The sequence below is a fragment of the Chinchilla lanigera genome, unplaced genomic scaffold (genome assembly GCF_000276665.1).
Source record: "Chinchilla lanigera isolate Chin_1 unplaced genomic scaffold, ChiLan1.0 scaffold00108, whole genome shotgun sequence".
Taxonomy (NCBI): Eukaryota; Metazoa; Chordata; class Mammalia; order Rodentia; family Chinchillidae; genus Chinchilla; species Chinchilla lanigera.
In genome coordinates, this window is record NW_004955509.1 from 3236953 (window position 1) to 3243280 (window position 6328).

The window sequence follows — 6328 nt, forward strand, 5'->3', positions numbered from 1 at the left end:
CCCATGTTGGAATTTCTGATTTACTAGATCTCAGGAAGGAATGGAGCGTTTGCATGTCTTAAAAATTCCCTGGGTGATACAGTGCTGCTAAGCCTAGTACTATACTACTGTTTTACTGTTTTTGTATCTTCAGAGTAGTTGCTATAATATAGTACCTACCATTGGTGACTAGTTTCTACATCAATATCCGCTATATGGAGGTTGATACAGGCTATTACTCATTCAAAACTAATATAGAGTGTACTAGCCATTGAGCTGTGGTCCATAGCTGTTTTAAATCTACTTGATTCTGTTCATTCTAACCTTTAGTTGCTAAAGATAAGTATTATAAATCACAAACACCCAGCTATCATAACAACCTCCTACATACCATTTTATCTTGCAATAGTCTGTTACATCCTCTTGTGCTTAAGATTTTATAACTTAGTTGGAATTCTTTTCCTTCCTTTTATTTCCTGAAAAGGTTCACAATCACCTTATCTATTGATACTGGGCTTTTGGAAGGACATCTGCAAATGCTCTGTTTTGTGGAAGAAGGTCATGTTTACAGGTTCACTTTTCCATTTCTCTGAGTACATAAATTTGGAGCTGGTGAACTTGGAGGAGACTAGAGAAAACATTTTAATATAGAAATGTGATCTTTATAGACTTTAATGAGAAATCACTCTTGTGAAAAAAAATCTTGTCTAATTCTATGATTCTATCCTGGATCATAGGTTCAATAACTCTTCTAAAAACCTTAAAATTGTGCTGCTCTCTGGACTTCCTATACTTTTACTTCTTTTATTACTGCATTGGCAATGTTGGGTCCATCAAATTTGGTACTGATTTAAATGATACACTGGATCTCGAATCTGAAATATAGTGGGATCTAGGGAAAAAGGAACAGAACAGAATGGTTTTAAACATGAACTGAGCATGAGAGATGGACATGATAGTAAAAAGAAATTCCTTATTATCAAACTAAAGGCAAAATTCTCACAAAATTCTGGGTGGAACTGGGTGTTTATTTGTATGGCACATTTTACCTAAACTTTTTGGTTACATTGTGTGGTTAGGTGTCTATCCTAGGGATGGTAACAGAATTGAGATGAAGAAGGTCGGGTAATATTTTTTTCTAAAATATTATTTCCTTTGTCTTTATTCACAGATGACATGATACTCTACATAGAAGACCCCAAAAACTCCACCAAAAGACTCCTAGAATTAATCAACAAATACAGTAGCATAGCTGAATACAAAGTCAGCACTCAAAAATCAATAGCATTCCTATACACAAACAACAAACATACTGAGAGAGAAATAAGGGAAATCATATCTTTCACAATAGACTCCAAAAAAATGGAATATTTAAGAATTAATCTAACAAAAGAACTAAAAGATCTAAACAGTGAAAATTACAGTACTCTGAAAAAAGAGATTGAAGAGGATTTCAAAAATGGAAAGATATTCCTTGCTCATGGATAGAAAGAACCAACATTTTGAAAATTGACATACTCCCAAAATTGTTACATAGATTCAATGCAATTCCAATGAAAATACCATTAGTATACCTCACAGACCAAGAAAAAATATTCCTAAAATTCATCTGGAACCAGTAGAGACCCGGAATAGCAAAAGTAACCCTGAGAAAAAAGGCAAGGCAGGAGGTATCACAATCCCTGATTTGAAATTATACTACAAAGCTACTGTGATAAAATCAGCATAGTATTGGCCAAGAAACATACCTGAAGATCAATGGAACAGACTAGAAGATGCAGACACAACCACAAAGACACTCAGAAACCTTATCTTTGACAAAGGTCCCCAACATATTCACTGGAACAAAGATAACCTCTTTAATAAATGGTGCTGGAAAAACTGGTTTTCCACATGCCGAAGATTGAAACCAGACCCAAGCCTATCACCATGCACCAAAACAAAGTCAAAATGGCTTAAAGATCTAAATATTGAAGCAGAAACTCTAGATCTATTGGAAGAGAAAGTAGGTGGAAGTCTTGAAGACATAGAGGTAGGTAGAGAGTTCATGAACAAAAGCCAAACTGAATGGGAAATACTTCAAAGAATCAACAAATGGGATCTCATCTTGTTAAAAAGATTTGTACATCAAAAGAAATCACCAACAGGGTGAAAAGAAAACCCACGAATTGGGAAAAAATTTTAGCCAACTGCCCCTCAGTCAAAGGACTTCTGTCTAGAACATATAAGGAATTAAAAAGTCAGGCCCCCCAAATTCAAAGACCAATCAAAAAATGGGCATCTGAGATGAATACATACTTCTCAGATGAAGAAATACAAATGGCAAATAAATACATGAAAAAATGTTCAACATCATTAGTCATTTGAGAAATGCAAATTAAAACAACACTGAGATTCCATGCTACCCCAGAAAGAATGGCTATCATCAAGAAATGAACCCATAACAAATGCTAAAGGGGCTGTGGGGAGAAAAGAACTCTTTTCCACTGCTGGTGAGAGTGTAGACTGGTGAATCTACTGTGGAAATCATTATTCCTCAGAGATCAAAATTCCTCAGTAAACTGGGATTAGAAGTCCTATTCAACCCAGCTATTCCTCTCCTGGGTACTTTTCTAGAAGTACTGAAAACATCATATCATAGTGATATATGTGCACCCATGTTTATAGCAGTGCAGTTTGTATAGCTAAATCTTGGAAACAACACAAATGTCATCATCTGAGGAATGGATTAAAAGATGTTGTATTTTTATCCAATGGAGTATTACTCAGCTATAAAGAAAGATAAAGCAGAGGCTTTTATAGGTCAATGGATGCCACTAGAGACCATACACATAAGTGAAATAAATCAGATTCACATGTGTAGGCACTGTATTTCCTCCCTATTATAAGAACCTGAAAGAGTAAATAAAGTCAGAAAGGTACAATAGATATTGTGAAAGGGAAAAGAAACTGCTCAAATAGGAAGGAGAAACTGGGATAAAGGAGGGGAGAGGAAAAAGAAAGAAAGAAGAGGGGAAATATGCATATGTATACATAGGATAGCTAGGATAATTGCACTGCTAATATTTGTTGGCTTATTGAAAGGAACTGGTAATGTGTAATTGTTTGATCAATCTTGCCTGCCTATATCTGGTTATATGTGCAACCGTTTTGAAGATGAGATTATGTAATATAATAGCCATTGTTAATATCCTATCACCATGTTTTGAAATTCTGTATCATTTTTAATGTTCTCTATGTTGTTTTATTGATGTATTTGTTTTTGTCTAACTCTATAGTACTATGCAGGGATTCTGTTTCTGTTTCCAATTTTCCCCTTAGTGATTGGATTTCTCTGCAGTCACCCAAGATGAACAAATTCTATCTTTTTTTTTTTTTTTTTTTTTTACCAGGAATCTAACTCAGGACCTTGCACTTGCCAGTCAGGCACTTGTGCCATTGAGCTATATCCCTGGCCCCAAGATGGACAGACTTTTCAGGAAAGCAAAATGCAAGGCTCCACTGCCCAGCCTGACTGACTGCATTGGCATGATGAACAGCAAGGCAAGGCAGAATCTATTGATAAGATCACCTGACTGAATGCTGAGCTAGTGAAATACAATGATCAAATAGAAAAGATCAGAAACAGTCCTGGAAGAGTATGGCCCAGCAGAAAGCCTTGGAACTTTCAAAACAAATGCAGATGTACAAGCAGCAGCAGGACAAACTTGCCCAAGAGTCCTTTAATGTGGACCAAGACAATTATACCATCCAGTCACTGATGGACAACAAGACCACGGTGGATACTATGAAACAGGAAGTAAATTAAGTGAAAAAGGCATATAAGGAAGTGAAAATAGACCAGACTGAGGGTTTATAAGAGCAAATAGAGGATATGATGAAAGATGCAAATGAAATTCAAGAAGCACTGAGTCATAGTTATGGCACCCCAAAATTAGATGAGGATGAACTAGAAGCAGAGTTGGATGCACTGGGTAATGAGTTTCTGGCTGGCAAAGATAGTTCTCACTTGGACAAAGCAGCATCTGAACCTACAATATCAGAAAGTGTTTCCACTGACACTAAAAACAAGGATGGAGAACCGGTGGATGAAATTTATTGCCACAGATCCCTGCTTCATAGACTTACATCATTCAAGTATATCATGAAAAATAAACACATATTCTGGGACCAGGAATATTTCCAAATTTCCAACAGATTTTGGTTTCTTCCCTTTCTTTGAAGGAAAGGTTAATTATACTGCTCTTTTTCTTTCCATTATGAATTTCATTCTTTTTCTCTTATGAAAGACTAACTTAAAAGAATCTTTGGCTTTGTATGACTTGTTTTCATTTGTTAACTCAAATAAAATCAAGGGGACAACAAAAATACATAGTACTTTATTAGAGGAAAAATATGGACGCCAGGAAAAGAAAAGGAAATAGTTTTTGTTTGTTCATTTTGCAAAAAATATTTAGTCATGTTGAAACCATGAAAAAAATCAAAAGTGTTACCAAGTGAGAGTAGATCATTATGTATTATTTGAAATGAGACAACTTTAAACCTATAGGACAGTGATGGTAAATCTGCAACACATGTGCTGCATTGGGTTCTTGGCATCATTGAATGCTCTAAAAGGTTCCCTATCAGTAACGGAGAATATGTCATAAAATGAGTGTGGTGGTACACACCTATAATTCCAGTATTCTAGGAGGCTGTGGTAAGAGAATCTCAAATTTGAGCACAGCCTAGGAAACTTGGCAACTTAGTGAGACCCTGTCTAAAAATAAATTTTTGAAAAAGCCTGGGGATGTAGCTCAATGGGAATGCCTTGGATTCAATCTCCACCACAAGGGTGGAGCAGGAAGACAATGTATTGTTAGATTCAGTGTATCAAAATACTTCCCAAAAGAGTATTTGACATGGTACATTTTGAAATAGAAATGAATGACAGATTAAACATATCATAAAGTTGTTTGTGGCTATTGGTTAATATTTTAATGCTTAAAATTTACACAGTTTTAATAACAAAATTGATAACTATAACTGGTTAGAACTAAAATGTCCCTCAAAAGTTTCAGGTGTTCAGAGGTGGGGCTTTGGAAGATGATCTGATCAAGGGACACTATGCTCATCAGTGTATTCATCCACTGATGATTTCATGGCTGAATGTACACTTAAGAGGTAGGACCTGGTTAAAGGAAGCGGACCTTGGGACATAAATTAGAAGGGTGTAGTCTTACCCCCAGGTCCTCCCTTCTCTTTCTACTTCCTAGCTGCCAGATGTTGAGCAGCTTTCCTCAGCCATGCACTCTCCTCATACGGTACCTGTGTTAGAGGCAGTCACATATTGACTGATCCTTCTGAAACAGTGAGCCAAACAAACCTCTGCTCCTCTCCCTTGCAGATGTTGGATATTTTGTCCCAGTATGGGAAAATGATCAATACAGTAACATTTAGGCAAGACAAGGAAATATACATGCCCAGAGAACTTGAATATTGATTAATAATCTCATGTATTTAATGAATAAATCTGGAATAAAACATCTGAAGACAATATAATTCTAGTTTTTCAATGTAGATATTTAAGTCCACCTTCATCAATTTTTAATCCCTTAACACTCTGTATTTCTGAGAAATCCATTATTGTTTTAGATCAATGCCCTATACTTTGGATTTCTGCATAGCTGGAAAACACAGTGATATTTAGGATTGTGTTTTTCCCTATATGGAAAGCAAAACCATCCAGAAATCTCCATGTATGTTTTAGTATTTTTCAGTAATATATTACATTTAAGTAGTAATTAAGCCTGAAGCCAGGAAAGGAGTGATTATTCAAAACTAGCTTTAGTGCTCACTCATTTAAAAATTTAGTCAATTAATTGGCAAAGTAACTGAATCTTGTTGAATTACAAACTCCCTGCCAATTAAGAATGAATGATCTGTATAATATATTGTAGCTATAGCAACAAAAATTTCACGAGACAATCAAGATAAATAAAAATATGTTTTCAAAGAGAAGAAATTTTCTGCCAAGTATAAAGTTACAATAATACATATGTTATGTTAATAGTATTAACACACCACTTTAATATACAAAAAGGAAAAAAATCATTGAGTGCTATTGTAGGTAAATGTTATTTGTGTAAGATTTTTACTATGAGAGTTAGAAAATTTTATTAATGCTCAATATGAATATATTTTGATACCTTTATAAACACTATTTCAAGAAAATCGAGTACTTGCATGTTGCTTTATGGAATTGTTCAGGCTTATACTTAATTATTCAGGAAATAATTTTTAAATGCCCTCCTCCCTTGCTGAATCAAAAATTCTATAAATGGAAGAGTCTCTCATTTTGTTCATGGCA

General features: G+C 35.0%; 1 pseudogene; it reads left to right on the plus strand.

Annotated features, from left to right (window-relative positions):
* The first annotated feature begins 3441 nt into the window (after positions 1–3441).
* Positions 3442–4101, plus strand: LOC102012457 (annotated as a pseudogene).
* Positions 4102–6328: the final 2227 nt, after the last annotated feature.